The 16383-nt window shown below is 38.5% G+C and overlaps 1 protein-coding gene across 1 annotated transcript in view; it reads left to right on the plus strand.

Moving 5' to 3' along the window:
• CACNB2 (calcium voltage-gated channel auxiliary subunit beta 2) overlaps nucleotides 1–16383 on the plus strand; it is a 406462-nt gene that overhangs the window by 167515 nt on the left and 222564 nt on the right. The gene's annotated exons all lie outside the window — the stretch shown is intronic.

The raw sequence follows: 16383 nt of genomic DNA on the forward strand, positions 1-16383 counted from the left end.
AAAACGAAGCACTTGCAAAAAATGCAATTTTAAAGCAGTCACATTTGAATATTAACTTCCACGGATTCTCATTTGGGTTTGGAAGCATCGCACAATTGCCCTTAAAAGAGAATAAAAAGCTCATTCCTCGGAGGTGATGCTGTCCTTCTCCCCTCATCGTTACCACTTTTTTCAATAAAATGAATATTGTCAACAATGAAGTAAAAGTGAAGCTGTCATTTGATATGTTTCTGAAATTTTAAAATATTAAAATATTGAATGGTTACTTTCAAACTAAATATGTTATCTTATTTGTTATATGTTTAAAGGTAGCAGAAAAAATGACTCTTATATTTGTGACATGGGGAAAAAGAGGGGCCGATTCAGAAACAGAGAGGGAGACCGATAGAGTCAACACGTCTCCACCCGTTACATAACCACCAGACTGCCAAGAATTTTTACACTAAAGCCAGAGCTTGACTGGGAAGTAGATGTACACATCGCATGAGAACACAGGTGGTTGGGTCGGGGCCGCGTGGTGCAGTTCAGGTCTTCAGTAAATGTAGACTCTTCAGAAAATGTGGACTTTTTTTTTTTTTTTTTTTTTTTTTTTGGAGTCTCGCTCTGTCGCCAGGCTGGAGTGCAATGGTGTGATCTCAGCTCACTGCAATCTCTGCCTCCCAGGTTCAAGCAATTCTCCTGCCTCAGCCTCCTGAGTAGCTGGAACTGCAGGCCCGCGCCACCACGCCCAGCTAATTTTTGTATTTTTAGTAGAGACAGGATTTCATCATGTTGGCCAGGCTGGTCTCAGTCTCCTGACCTCATGATCCACCCGCCTTGGCCTCCCAAAGTGCTGGGATTACAGGTGTGAGCCACCGCGCCCGGCCCAGAAAACGTGGGTGTTATTTGATCCGGTGTATTTCTGTTTGTTTCAGAATAGATGTCCCGATAAACAGTCCCCTGAGAATAAGGAAGGTGTGTGTTTTCAAACATGCACATAACAAAAAGACTATTGATAAGATTATTAGAATTGAGATAAAAAGCTAATTTTAAAATTAACATTAGATTTTGCCATTTGGAAATGAATAAAGTTATTTCTGATACCAGTTATTATATGAAGAAATATTATCAGAGGACTTAATTTATATATCCAACTAAAAATGATGGCAATGCTGCTGTTTCTAAGCTGTGTATAAATACTCAGTTACAGTTTCTTAATTTAGTCTCAAATAAATTTTTTTTTCAACTTGCGTAGTACACATTTATTTTTCTGTTGTATTTTCAGCAATGTTTTAAAGCTCATTCTTCGAAATTCTAAAATTTGTCAATTAAGGTTGGGTTTTGTAGTTCTTAACATCTTTTATCCCCTCTAAAATTAAGTCTACTTTGATGGTAATAATTAGGTTTACTATGTTGATAAACTAAGGAAAGCATACAATTTTAAAAAGTGATTTTTTTTTAGGCTGGGCATGGTGGCTCACGCCTGTAATCCCAACACTTTGGGGCGCCTAGGTGGGCAGATCACCTGAGGTCGGGAGTTCAAGACCAGCCTGACCAACATGGAGAAACCCCATGTTGACTAAAAATACAAAATTAGCCGGACGTGGTGGCGAATGCCTGTAATCCCAGCTACTCAGGAGGCTGAGGCAGGAGAATCTGTTGAACCCAGGAGGTGGAGGTTGCGGTGAGCCAAGATCACGCCATTGCACTCCAGCCTGGGCAGTAAGAGCAAAAATCCATCTCAAAAATAAATAAATAAATAAATAAATAAATAAATAAATAAATAAAAGAAGAAAATTATAAAGAAAAGAGAAACCTACCCACTGGGTTTGAGCAGTTCTCCTGCCTCAGCCTCCCTAGTAGCTGGGATTACAGGCATGCACCACCATGCCCGGCTAATTCTTTTTGTATTTTTAGTAGAGATGGGATTTCACCACATTGGCCAGGCTGGTCTTGAACTCCTCACCTCAAGTGATCCACCCACCTTGGCCTCCCAAAGTGCTGGTATTACAGACCTGAGCCACCGTGCCCACTATTTTCTTTCATTTTCTGTTTTGGTTTACAAACCTCCACTTTAGTCTTCAAATACATTCATTTTATTAATTATCCTGACCATTGGATTTTTTTTTATGCTGGCAAGTATATTTTAATTCCCAAGGACATTGCATTGCCTCATCAGTACTTTTTCCTAGCTTTTTGTTCTTGCTTTATAAATGCAATAATCTCTTGACTCTCTGAAGATACCAGTTTGGATTTTCTGCTTGTTTGTTTACGTTTGCTGAAGTTCCTTGTATTTTTCTTTCCCTGAAATTGATTTTTCTGTTTATTTTGGACCTTCCCTTTTAGGCTCTTCTTTCTTTTTATTTTCCAAATATCTGCTTTTACTTATTTGTCCATCCATATTTGTGAATTGATTGACTACTCTGGTTCATTATAGGCAGGTGGCATGGGTTCCTCTGGAATCTTTTAGTCTTGTTTTCTTGGTAGTCTTGTTATCTCTAAATGAGAGGGTAGCTGTGGCTCCATGTAGTTAGGTAGAAGTATAGACAAACCTTGGGCAACGTGGCGGTTAGGGGCACTGACCCCTTGCACAGTTGGAAATCTATATACAACTTTTGACTCCCCAAAGCCTTGCTACTAATAGCCTGCTATTGACCAGGAGCCTTATCAATAACATCAACAGTCAGTTAGCACATATGTTAGGTTGTATGTACTATGTACTGTATTTTTACAAAAAAGTCAACTAGAGAAAAGATAATGTTATGAAAATTATAAGAAAAAAATATATTTACTATTCATGAAGGAGAAGAGGATCATCATAAAGTTCTTCATCCTCATCGTCTTCACATTGAGTGGACTGAGGAAGAGGAGGGGTTGGTCTTACTGTCTCGGGTGGCAGAGGACGAAGGAAATCTTCATACATAAGTGGACCTACGTGGTTCAAATCTGTGTTGTTCAAGGGTCAACTATAGATGGCAGTTAGACTTCCCTATAAGGTGTGTAGTCAGGGAACCACCTGGTAGCGACCCCTACAGTCACCTGAGTTAGGAAGGCTGTTACTCTTGGGGATGGAGCACTTCATTTCTTTTACTCCTGGGCAAAGCTGCCTTTTGTTCAATGAGAGTCCCCTCCTATACTTCTGGGTATGTCACTATTTACTTTAAACTACTCTGTTCCTCTTTCAATCCCACACCTTTGGAAATGCATTTATATATTTGATGCTTCTTATCTTTTTTAAATATGTAAGTTGTCTAACAGAATTTCGCAAGTAGGTAAATCTTAGGAAACAAAATGATAAATATGGTGAAATTTAAGACCTTCTGAATATTAATAAAGTATATAAAATTCATAAGTTTACAACTTAAAATCTCAAATCTAAACCAACTACTCAGTTACACATTTTAAATTGGAATTAAATGACTGATCTGTTTCTATTGGGCCAAACTCTCTGAAACACTAAAAATATGTAAAATGTGAAATATGCACAAGCTTCTTTACATAAAAAATATTAGTTATATTTGTTTAGTCATTGAAATAGCGCTGCTTTTAATTCTAAATTTTTCTGGACTTGCCCACAAAGGAATAATTTATATCATCCTAGCTCAGCCAGTTAAGATTATATAACAGCCAGAAATATTGGCCCAGATGCTGAATAAATCCTTGTCAATGACTATGAGGAGACACACAGAGCTGTGTTAGGTCACTGTATCAGTGTCCTTTAAGCATGTATGTATGAGGGTGTGAGGTTGCACGATGCAGGGAGGAAGAGCTCTTATAGCCCAGGTCATTCAGATCCCTAATCTGCTCTTTTCTTTCTTTGTACACTGAATGCCTTTCTTTAGCTTTTAAGATTTATGTGCGCCTTTTCCATCTAACTCTAAATACCTTTGATAAGTCCTGCCTCCTTTGCCTGTGTTTTGTAACACTTAGGACTACAGAACTTTTGGGGGCAGGGGCATTCAAATGACATCCAGAGTTTTAGTGCGTTCTCATGACATTGACGTTTTTTGTCACATTTCAAGGTCATGCTACTGATGATTACTGATCAAGAGAAGAGCAAGTGACTACTGACCTCTAGAGGATACTCAATGCAATAAATGATTGTTTTTCTCTGCTAATAATAGCACTGACATCATATGGTTGTAATAAATTTAAACAGGATGATCGAAGCAAATGTACAGTGCCTAGCATGCACTAAGAATATGGTGACTGTGATCATTTTTTATAGTTGCATTAGGTAAAGAACTGTCCCTAAAAATTATTTATGGTTAGATGAGAAAGAAACCCTTAAGAAGATATTTAGATAATGGGTGTTTTCTTTTACACCTCCGGTATTTTGCCATTAGCTCTGAGCAATGTTTTATGAATCTAGTATCACAAAAACAGTTGAGATTTATAGCAGGTTCTCAGCCTCAGCACTGTTGCCGTTTGGGACTGGATATCTCTTTGCTGTGGAGCTGTTGTGTGCATTGTATGCTTAGCAGCATCCCTGGCCCCTACCTGCTAGACGCCAGTAACACTCCTTTCCAACTGTGACAACCCAAAATGTCTCCAGAACCTGCCAGATGTCTCCTGGGAAAGGCAAAATTACCACCATTTTATGACCATGCCAATTGCTGTATTTTTTAAAAATCTGTTTTCCTATTTGCTTCTCTGAAAGAGAAGCAAATCTTTGGAGCTTTCTATCTTTTGACCTAAAAGTGGCATAGAATATCTCAACACTACCTTTTTCTCCCCAGCTTGGGGTCTAAAGAGGAGAATGTAATTAGGATTAAATCCAAAGCTTTATTTAAATAAATAATCAATCTATTAGGGGGGAAAATATGCTCCACTAAAGCCATAAAGCCATCGGATATGTCTCCTTCTTGGGAGCCTGACTTGTTTTTTCGGTTTGTTGCTAGTTAAGAGGATTGCAGATGTATTCCATTGAGGAAAGTGGTATGTTCCCACACTAGCGAAAAACTTTGTATTCTTCTAGTTAGTCATTTTCAAAGAGCTGTTTCTATTTGTGGTTACTACAAAAATAATGGCCTGCAGGTCATCTATTTATGATCAAGTAAATTCCGCTTCATTGAAATGTTGTAGACTTTAGAAGAAGGAAAGAAAACACACTAAAGGATTCTGGACAATCAGTAAATATTTTAACTTGAAGTGTGAAACACCAAATTAATTACACAGTAACTTCAGGCCGTTATTAGCCTTTTATGGTCAATGAATATTGATTGTTGAGTGAATGAATGATTGGACACATGTGTACATGATTTTATCACTTGGAAACTCTGTAATTATGATACTATGATCCCAATATTGTGGGATCATAGCTTTCTAGAAAACTTGGGATTCGGGGAAAAGAGCTGTATAATTAATTCACCTACCAAAAAATCATCCTAATTAATATTTTTATTGTTAGTGAATTTGAATGTTAGTTGAATTGTTCATTTTGGATAAGGAGATTACAAAGATGCTTGACTATGTTCACCACATGGGGAAGATGATTGGACTGTCTGAGACTGAACTATCAATAGAGTATACATTTTGTTCGTTACATCGGTAAATATGAGGGTTTTTTTTCCTGTGTTTCCTCCTTTTTCAAGTCTGAAAAATTATTTGCCTAGAAGGGGAAACATATTCAGACAATTGAAATTCCACAGTTCATCTTCCACATTTGTGAGCAAAAAAAAAAGTGAGCCACTGTAAAATAACCAAAACAGCCAAATCAGCCTATTACTGTTGCCATCAGTTACCACTCAAAAACTGTCTGCCATACAGCAAAGCATTTCTTCATACACATGAACCCTGCAGTACCCACTGTAACAAAGAAAGCAAAAATGTGACATAATAAAAAGCTTTCCAAGGTCCAATAAAAGATGTTTGTTTGATATAGTAGCAATACCAGTGCATCTGAAGAGTATTACTTCATCCTGAAAACCTCTGGAAATCTGCACCAAAAGATTAAAAAGCACTTACACTAAAAACTTACTAACTCAGAAAAACTCATGGGAAAGCAATTGGAATTCTAGTGGTGTTTTGTTTCTTTAAAAAAAAAAAAATACTTGCCCTTAGAAATTCACATACTAACTCTAACCTAAGAGTTAAATAAACATGTTTATAAGTTAAATAAACATGCATAAAGTAGTTTTAAATTCAGAGATAAAAACAGTGGGACTGGGCGGCATGGCTCATGCCTGTAATCTCAGCACTTTGGGAGGCCGAGGCCGGCAGATGACCTGAGGTCAGGAGTTTGAGACTAGCTTGGCCAACATGGTGAAACCCTGTCTCTACTTAAAAAATACAAAAATTAGCAGAGCATGGTGGCACACACCTGTAATCCCAGCTACTTGGGAGGCTGAAACAGAAGAATTGTTTGAACTTGGGAGGCGGGGGTTGCAGTGAGCTGAGATCGCACCACTGTACTCCAGCCTGGGCGACAGAGCGAGACTCCATCAAAACAAAACAAAAAAACAAAACAAAACAAAAACAGTGGGCCAGTCGCTGTAGCTCACACCTGTAATTGCAGCACTTTGGGAGGACAAGGCAGGAAGATTGCTTGAGCGCAGGAGTTTGAGATCAGCTTAGGCAGTAAAATGAGACCCTGTTTCTACAAAAAAAAAAAAAAGATTTTTGTTTTCTTTTAATTAGCCAGATAGGGCGGTGCACACCTGTGGTTGCAGTCACCCTGGAGGCTGAGGTGGCAGGATAAATTGAGCCCAGAAGTTCAAGGCTGCAGTTAGCTGTGATGGCACCACTGCACTCCAACCTGTATGATAGAGTAGGATCATGTCCCAAAGAAACAAAACAAAATGAAACTAAAAAGAGCACTGTGCTGGTAAATGTTTAATATTCCACTATCCAAAAAATAAAGAAGAAAATAAGTTCTGATGTGTAGCACTTTCCAATTTCCATGGTATAAATACTTGCACCATGGACAACTTCAAGCTACAGTGTCACCTCACTGAATGCTGAGCTGAAAAGTCATGCTCCTGACACCATTCTGCAGTTTCCGTCTTAGACGTAATGACCTTCTGAGTATAGACAGTAGCAAAATCATTAGGAAGTTAAGAGTTTTGAATATTGTCTTTGTTTTTAGCATAATTTATTTAGTCACAAGTCTTAGTAACTTCTAGTAATGGTTGTGTTTGATAACTGAATCTCAGAATTCCCAAAATTTTAACAGTCAGCCAGGCCAGCTCCAGGAGCACACCTCCGAGATACATTATATATGTGTGTGTGTAATTTACATTTACATTTACATATATATGTAAATTTTCTAAAGGTTAATAGGTACTTGAAACATCTATTTCCCAGGTATTTTAAAGTCATTTTTTGCAGCATTAGCATCCACTTATTCCATTCCCTAGTTCTAGTATCTAAAACAGGAGCTGGTATAAACTAAGTTCTCAATAATGTTGGGTGACTACCTAATCCTAACAATGTGAAATAGACCTGATAAATCAAAGGAAAGTTCAGTTAGCCTTTATGATCCCAAATTATCTCTGAATTAAAAATCTGTACTGATAACTAGAAAAGATCTTTCTTTTTCTTTTTTTCCTCTCTCTTTTTTTTTTTTTTTTAAGACAGAGTCTCACACTGTCACCCAGGCTAGACTGCAGTGGTATGGCAATAGCTCATTGCAGCCTCAAACTTCCAGGCTTAGGCCATCTTCCCACCTCAGCTTCCTGAGTATCTGGGACTACAGGTACATGCCACCGTGCCTGGTTAAATTTTGTGTTTGTTGTAGTGCCAGTTTCACCATGTTGCCTAGGCTGGTCTTGAATCCCTGGGTTAAAGCAATCCACCCACCTCAGCTTCCCAGGGTGCCGGAATCATAGGCATGAGCCATCATACCCGGTCCCTAGGAAGATCTTAAACTACACGAGGAGCCTATAAGAAATAAGTGACTTTCCTCCAGGTTCTCTATCCTTTTCTTTATTAGGATCCTGCAAACCCTAAGCACTGTCCTGGCCCCAGCAGACCTTGCTAATTTACCTTATCCTTGGGTATTCTTTTTATAATTACCCTCAAGGAAGCCACGCTTCTTAGGAGAGTGGAGAAGAGAAAAGGTAAGCTCCTTTTACAAGAACAAATTTTGCTTTTTACCTCTGCCACCTCCACAATCTAGCAAGAATGAAAGGAAACACATTCTTACCTCCCATGCACTCATAAACCTATAGCTATCTCCCCATTCCCCTACACCACCTCCTGCCCCCCTCCACAACAAAACCTGCTTTACAAAAACTGGCCTCTCAAAGGTCTCCAGAAACCTTCTCCTTGCTTAAACTAATGACTTCCTTTTGTCCTTCATCCTACCAAACTTTTCCCTAGCTTTTTTTTCTTTCTTCTTTGAAAATTTAGATTTAGGGGTTACAGGTGCAGGTTTGTTACATGGGTATACTGTGTGATGCTGAGGTTTGGGCTTCTAATGATCCCATTGCCCAAGTAGTGAACAGAGGACCCAATAGATAGTTTTTCACCCTTTACTACCTCTCCCCTTTTGGGACCCCAGTGTTTATTGTTCTCTTCTTTTGGTCTAGGTGTACCCAATGTTTAACTCCCACTTGTAAGTGAGAACATGTGGAATTTGATTTTCTGTTGCTATATTAATTTGCCTAGGTTCTTGGCCTCTAGCTGCATCCATGTTGCTGCAAAGGACATGATTTTATTCTTTTTTATGGCTGCATAGTATTCTGTGGGTGTATATGTATCACATTTTCTTTATCCAGTGCACCACCAACAGGTGCCTGGGTTGATTCCTCGTCTTTGCTATTGTGAATAGTGCTGTGATGAACATGTGAGTGTAGGTGTCTTTTGGTAGACTGATATGACCCTAAGGAACATCCATTCTTTCTTGAAAATTTCTGATCTTTATTTATTCATTTATTCCATAATGTTTATTGAGTGCTCCTCTGCACCAGGCATTGCTCTGGACATCGGGAAATCAGCTATGAATAAAGAACATGCGGTCTTTACACTGTAAAAGAATCTATTTTAACCTAGGAATACAGCTTACAAGGGACATGAAGGACCTCTTCAAGGAGAACTACAAACCACTGCTCAAGAAAATAAGAGGACACAAACAAATGGAAAAACATTCTATGCTCATGGATAGGAAGAATCAATATCATGAAAATGGTCAAACTGCCCAAAGTAATTTATAGATTCAATGCTATTCCCATCAAACTACCATTGACTTTCTTCACAGAATTAGAAAAAGCTACTTCAAATTTCGTATGGAACCAAAAAAGAGCCCACATAGCCAAGACAGTACTAGACAAAAAAAAAAAAAAAACAAAAAAACAAAAAAAAATACAAAGCTGGAGGCATCATGTTACCTGACTTCAAACTACACTACAAGGCTACAGTAACCAAAACAGCATGGTACTGGTACCGAAACAGACATATAGACCAATGGAATAGAATAGAGACCTCAGAAATAATACTGCCATCTACAACCATCTGATCTTCAACAAACCTGACAAAAGCAAGCAATGGGGAAAGGATTCCCTATTTAATAAATGATGCTGGGAAAACTGGCTAAGCATATGCAAAAAACTGAAACAGGACCCCTTCCTTACACCTTATACAAAAATTAACTCAAGGTGGATTAAAGACTTAAATGTAAAACCCCAAATCATAAAAACCCTAGAAGAAAACCTAGGCAATATAATTCAGGACATAGGCATGGGCAAAGGCTTTATGACGAAAACACCAAAAGCAATTGCAACAAAAGCCAAAACTGACAAATGGGATCTAATTAAACTAAAGAGCTTCTGTACAGCAAAAGAAACTATCTTCAGAGTGAACAAGCAACCTACAGAATGGGAGAAAATTTTTCCAATCTACCTATCTGACAAAGGTCTAATGTCCAGAATCCACAAGGAACATGAACAAATTTACAAGAAAAAAAAAAATCAATAAGTGGGCCAAGGATATAAACAGACACTTCTCAAAATAGGACATTTATGAGGCAAAAAAAGCATGAAAAAAGCTCATCATTACTGATAATCAAACAAATGCAAATAAAAACCACAATGAGATACCATCTCATGCCAGTCAGAATGGCAATTACTAAAATATCAGGAAACAATAGATGCTGGTGAGGCTGTGGAGATATAGGAATGCTTTTACACTGTTGGTGGAAATGTAAATTAGTTCAACCATTGTGGAAGATGATGTGGCAATTTCTCAAGGATCTAGAACCAGAAATACCATTTGACCCAGCAATCCCATTACTAGATATATAACAAAAGGAATATAAATCGTTCTTCTGTAAAGACACATGCACACGTGTGTTTATTGCAGCACTATTTACAATAGCAAAGACATGGAGCCAACCCAAATGCCTATTAATGACAGACTGGATAAAGAAAATGTGGTATATATACACCATGGAATACTATGCAGCCATAAAAAAGAATGAGATGATGTCCTTTTCAGGGACATGGATGAAGCTGGAAGCCATCATCCTCAGCAAACTAACACAGGAGCAGAAAACCAAACACTGCATGTTCTGACTCATAAGTGGAAGTTGAAAAATGAGAACACATGGACACAGGGAGGGGACCAACCCACACCAGGGCCTCTCAGGGGTTGGGGGGGCAAGGGGAAGGAGAGCATTAGGACAAATACCTAATGCATGTGGGGCTTAAAACCTAGATGATGGGTTGATAGGTGCAACCAGCCACCATGGCACATGCATACCTATGTAACAAACCTGCACATTCTGCACATGTATCCTGGAACGTAAAGTAAAATTAAAAAAAATAAATAATTAAAAAATAAAAAGGCACAACAAAGGGAAGGAATTGAATTTTTTTAAAAAAGAATCTATCGTAACTGAGAAAGACAGTAACTAAACCAAATAAACTGACAAATTAAGGGGAAGTGTGGGTGTTTTGCAATAAAATGAAGGACTCTCCAACGAGGTGACCTTTGAGCTGAGACCTGTATGACAAGGACATGCCACAGGGTGAGCTAAGGTGGAGAGAGTTCTGCGCAGAGTCAAGTGTAAAGGCCCTGAAGAAGAGTGAGTCTGGTGGCACCCAAGAACAGAGAGGCCAGGGCAGCTGAAGTGGAGGCCAGTGGTGAGGATAGCAGCATGTGAGGCCAGATAGACAAGGAGGGGAAGAGTCACTGTCCTGCTCCTATAGCTCTACTCTTTGGCCTCTTCCAAAGGCATCATTCCACTAAGTATCACTTTCCCCTCCACTCACTCCCTGGTCCACTTTCATGCCGACCCCGCCACCCCAAGGACCTGTCAGTTCCTCCATAAACTGGTATCTCATTGGTTCGAATTCATTTCTCCCTCTTTGATTCACATGTCAAACTCTGTTGACCTTTTTATACCCAATCCTTATGTACTCTCCAATTTTTCTACCAGATTGGAAGCTGCTTGAGCACAGGGAGCTTTTGTCTTACTCATCGTCAGTGAGGGCAAAGTCTTCGTAGCTGCGTTATGTTTGTTTCGTTCGCGTTGCTTTGGTTTTGTGGTCTATGACATAGTTAAGTACAAAACAAAGTTTTTTCATTTAATGGAATGAGTGAACATATATTTAATGAATGTTGTTCTGGCAAAATTTTGAAAAACTAGTGCTCAAAACATAGCTTAGAATTAAGTCTTTACGTGAAAAAGGACACGATTATTAGAGGCAGTAGAATGTGATGCTTGAGAGCACAAAGTCTGAATTTAGACTGCGGGGGCATAATCCCAGCCCTGCCACTTACTGTGATCTTGGGCCAGTTACTTAACCTTTCATGCCATTGTCATCTCATCTGTAGAACGGCGATAGTTGTATGTAACCCACAGAGTTATTTTTTAGGTTGAATGAATTAATGTGTGGAAAACACTAGAAAAGAACATAGTTAGAACTGCGTAACTCTTGGCTATTCTTTACTTATTGATGGGCTGAAGAATCTGTAGTGCACATTGGTAGTCATTTATAAAGAGTGTACTTGATTTTCACTTCCTATCCAGCAACATTTATCTGATTTTTTTTGCACATTTTGGAATGTTCTTAATAGTCATTTCATTGCAAGTAGAATAACCATATCCAAGAAACCAAGGATTTGAAAAAGAAATAATTGTCTTACTTAACTAACTTGATTTGCAGGTGGAACTACTGATGATAACGTGCAAGGGGACAGAAAGGTCATATTTTTCCTTCTAAGGCAACTATTAGTAAACCCTTTATTTCACACACCACAAACTGAAGTATTTCCAAAGTGCAAGCCAGGAAGAAAATGTGTCTCTTAGAAACAGAGAATTGGGAAAGCAGCAATAGAACTTCTAGGTGAAGCTGAGGACTTCTGGTGCATTCCTGCAGGCCATGAGACATTTTCTCAGATAAGTGGGAAGTTGATGTTGAGCATCTGATTACTCTGAACACCTTCCATCCACCTCCAACTGATTGCATTTATTGATTAGATCAACTTGGGGTTTAAGTGCAGAGATGTAACTAGACTTTGAGAGATTGTCTTAGGATATGTTTTGACTATTGCATGTATTTGAGAATACCACAGTACTTGGAAATTTGATTTATTCCACTCACTACCAGAAGTATGACAAATTAGTGATTGACAAGGCAGTTGCTAGTGGGAAAAAAATGAATAAGACCTACTGTTTGATAGCACAATAGGGTGACTATAGTCAATAATAACTTAGTTATACATCTTTAAATCACTTGAAGAGTATAATTGGACTGTTTGTAACTCACAGGATAAATGCTTGAGGGCATGGATACCCCATTCTCCATGATGTGCTTATTTCATATTGCATGCCTGTATCAACACATCTCATGTACCCCACAAATAAATACACCTACTGTGTACTCACAAATTTTTTTTAAAAGAGATAAGGCAATTGGTGTTTGGTATTTTACTCACCTCACTGGTGTGGTTATGTGACAATCATAGGAGCCATTACCTCATATTAGGTTCTGGCCTGTTGATGCATCTTTTGCCCTCTGCCCCTCTTTTTGAATTGTTTTTTGGGATTCATGGGTTGTCGATAGGGAGAAACCTTTCTAAGCCAGGGGTGGTGCCTCACACCTGTAATCCCAGCGTTTTGTGAGGCCGAGGTGGGAGGATCACAAGAGGCCAAGAGTTCAAGACCAGCCTGAACAACATAGCAAGACCCTGTCTCAACAAAAAATTATTAAAAAATTAGCCGGGCATGGTGGCGCATGCCTGTGGTCCCAGATACTAGAGTGGCTGAGGCAGGAGGAGCTCTTGAACCCAGGAGTTGGAGGCTGTGGTGAGCTAAGATCGCACCACTCTACTCCAGCCTGGGCAAGAGAGCAAGACCCTGTCCCCACAAAGAGAGAAACCTTTCCAGGATGTTAAAATCCCTCAAGCAGAAATCTTAGAAATCAGTATTAATTCTGATTTCCAAATTAACATCTTGGAAATCAGAGAACATAGCTAATGACATGAGCTGAATAACATTCAAAAAATAATGCAAATCAACTTTCGTGGATGAAATCGCATGATTTGTAATAAGCAGGCAGTGAGCAGATATTTTACAGTTAATATTTGTTGATCAAGGTTCTTTGCTGTTCACCAACTCAGTCAGTAATTTGTTTTTGTTGTTTTTATATGTAACGAGTTTGTTGTCCTACAAAACATCCCACATTTCCATAATTTTACAAAATTACCCTGAATGAGATGGAATAAGCCGATTAGAAACAAAGATCTGAGGGCAATGTGATATCTCTAATTACATGATTTTATTTCCTCAGGAAAATGGAGTAGCATTTAATGTTCTGTTAATCTCTGACTTCAAAGTGAATATGAAAGAAATAATGACTATATTTGTGAAATGAAGGTAGATGATTAATTGTCAAAACATGACATTAAATACATTAGAGACCACAGCTGGCAAAGTCATTTACATTAATAGACTTACAATGCTTTTACATGTGCAGTAGTGACAGTGTATTAAATTTAAAAGTTTTACTTTCTGCCTAAAAACATCAAGAAATATTTTAATTTTCTTTTTTAAATTTTGGAAATGAGATGCCTATAGAAAACTGCAACAAAAGCGATAGCCACTACCTTAACTTTTATGGTGATATCCTTCCTTCCTTCCCCCCCTCCCCCCCCCTTTCTTTCTTTCTCTTTCTTTCTTTCTTTCTTTCTTTCTTTCTTTCTTTCTTTCTTTCTTTCTTTCTTTCTTTCTTTCTTTCTTTCTTTCTTTCTTTCTTTCTTTCTTTCTTTCTTTCTTTCTTCTCTTTCTTCTCTTTCTTCTCTTTCTTTCATTTTTTGAGACAGGGTCTTGCTCTGTTTCCCAGACTGGACTACAGTGGCATGATCATGGCTCACCGCTGGCTTCCCCTCCTGGGCTCAAGCAGTCTCCAGCCTCAGTTTCTTGAGTAGCTGGGACTACAGGCACATGTCACCGCACCCAGCTAATCTTTTTTTCTTTTTGTACTGATGGAGTGTCACTATGTTGCCCAGGCTGGTCTTGAACTCTTGGGCTCATGCAATCCTCCCACCTCAGCCTCCCAGGGTGCTGTGATTATAGGCGTGAGCCACTGCTCCTGGCCTCTCCTTGTTTTTCTCTATTATTTTTCCATATCTGTACACATCCCTAAGCAAACTAGAGTGATTTTGCCTATTTTTGTATTTTGTATGTACATGCAATCATGTTCTATGTATATATTTTTGAGGGCTTGCTTTTTTTTTTTTTACTGAATATTACATTTCTGCAGTTGGTCTGTGGTATTTGTATAATATTCCATTTTAGAACCTATATCACGATTTATTCACTCTACTGTTGGTGGACATTTATTCTGTTTTTTGATTTTGGAACACTCATCGAATCATAGTATAGTAATATTCCTAATTATGAATCTGAATCATCAAAAAAAGATTGACTTGGATTCCACATTTCCAGTGTAAGATTGTATGGAATTAGAGATTATTCTCCCCAGAATGGATCCCAATGTGATATTTTTGAGCAGTTAAGAGTGAGTTTCAATACCGGAAAATTCACTTACTTGGAATGTCCTAATGAAAAGAGATAATCATATTCAATAACTCCACTGAACGGAAAGCAAAAAGTTGGAAAGCTAAATGTTGCTAATAGATTTTCCTATCTATTTTCTCCATCCAGAAAATAAGTAGTAAGTTTCTTTTAGGCATGTTTTAAATTGTTACAATATGATTACAGTTCTTTGAACACATCGAAATGAGACAACATAAATTCAGTCATCTCCATCTTAAAGTCATTTGTAGAAAATGGCATGTTATATTCCATGAATAGCCTGCTGTCGTACAACAGATAGAACATTATACAAAATGATAGGGGAAAATACCATTTTAAACATCTAACTGATCATATGAATGAGTGTAATGGCTAGGAAGGCAAATGGATCTTTGATGTTACACTTGCAAGGAATTTAAAAAATCATTCATTCACTCGTCCATCAACTATTAATTAGGTACCATCTATGTGTTTCTGTTCAGGAGGAGCTTCAGAGTTATAGGGAGGAGAATTATATATTAGATAAGTCTTTGCATACATGGGGTGACTGGTGCTATTATAAACAATATGCAATGGATGATGAAGAGAAGCTTTCTCTCTAATAAGGTCAGGGAAGGCATCTGAAAGGAAAGGAAGCTTCCATTGAATTTAAAACATGGACTGGAGTTTGCCAGGGAGTCAAAGAGGGAGGCCATTTCAGAACGCAGAAGTTTTGCTAGCCTTGCTAGTTGCAAATACTTACAGAATGAATGGATGGTATTGGTAAAGGAATGTGCAAGGAGATATAAATAAGCCAAATGGGAAGTCCATAATATGGAATGCAAAGTAACAGAAATAGTATGTTTTAAATAGTTAATGTTTATTAAGAACTTACATGTGGGGTCGGGTGCAGTGGCTCATGCCTGTAATCCCAACATTTTGGGAGGCCGAAGTGGGTGGATCACTTAAAGTCCAGAGTTTGAGACCAGCCTGGCCAACATGGTGAAACCTCATCTCTACTAAAACTACAAAACTTAACTGGGCATGGTGGCATGCACTTGTAGTCACATCTACTCAGGAGGCTGAGGCAGGAGAATTGCTTGAACCCAGAAGGCAGAGGTTGCCATGAGCCAAGAGCGTGCCATTGCACCCCAGCCTGGATATCAGAGCAACAGAGCGTGACTCCATGTCAAAAAAAAAAAAAAACTTACATGTGCCAGACACTATACTTAGCACTTTACATATGTTACTTGTTCCTCACTCTTATGCCATGAAAGATGTACTATTAGTATTCACTTCATGGGCATGTCACCTGTGCTTAGAAGCGCTCCACACTTGGATTAATGCTCTGCTATGATCCTTCATAATTTGGAACAAGAGACACCACATTTTCAGTGTGAACTGGACCCTCCAGTCATGTAGCCAGAGCCAGTCCACAGTGTCTC

The sequence above is a fragment of the Rhinopithecus roxellana genome, chromosome 11 (genome assembly GCF_007565055.1).
Source record: "Rhinopithecus roxellana isolate Shanxi Qingling chromosome 11, ASM756505v1, whole genome shotgun sequence".
NCBI classification, from domain to species: Eukaryota; Metazoa; Chordata; class Mammalia; order Primates; family Cercopithecidae; genus Rhinopithecus; species Rhinopithecus roxellana.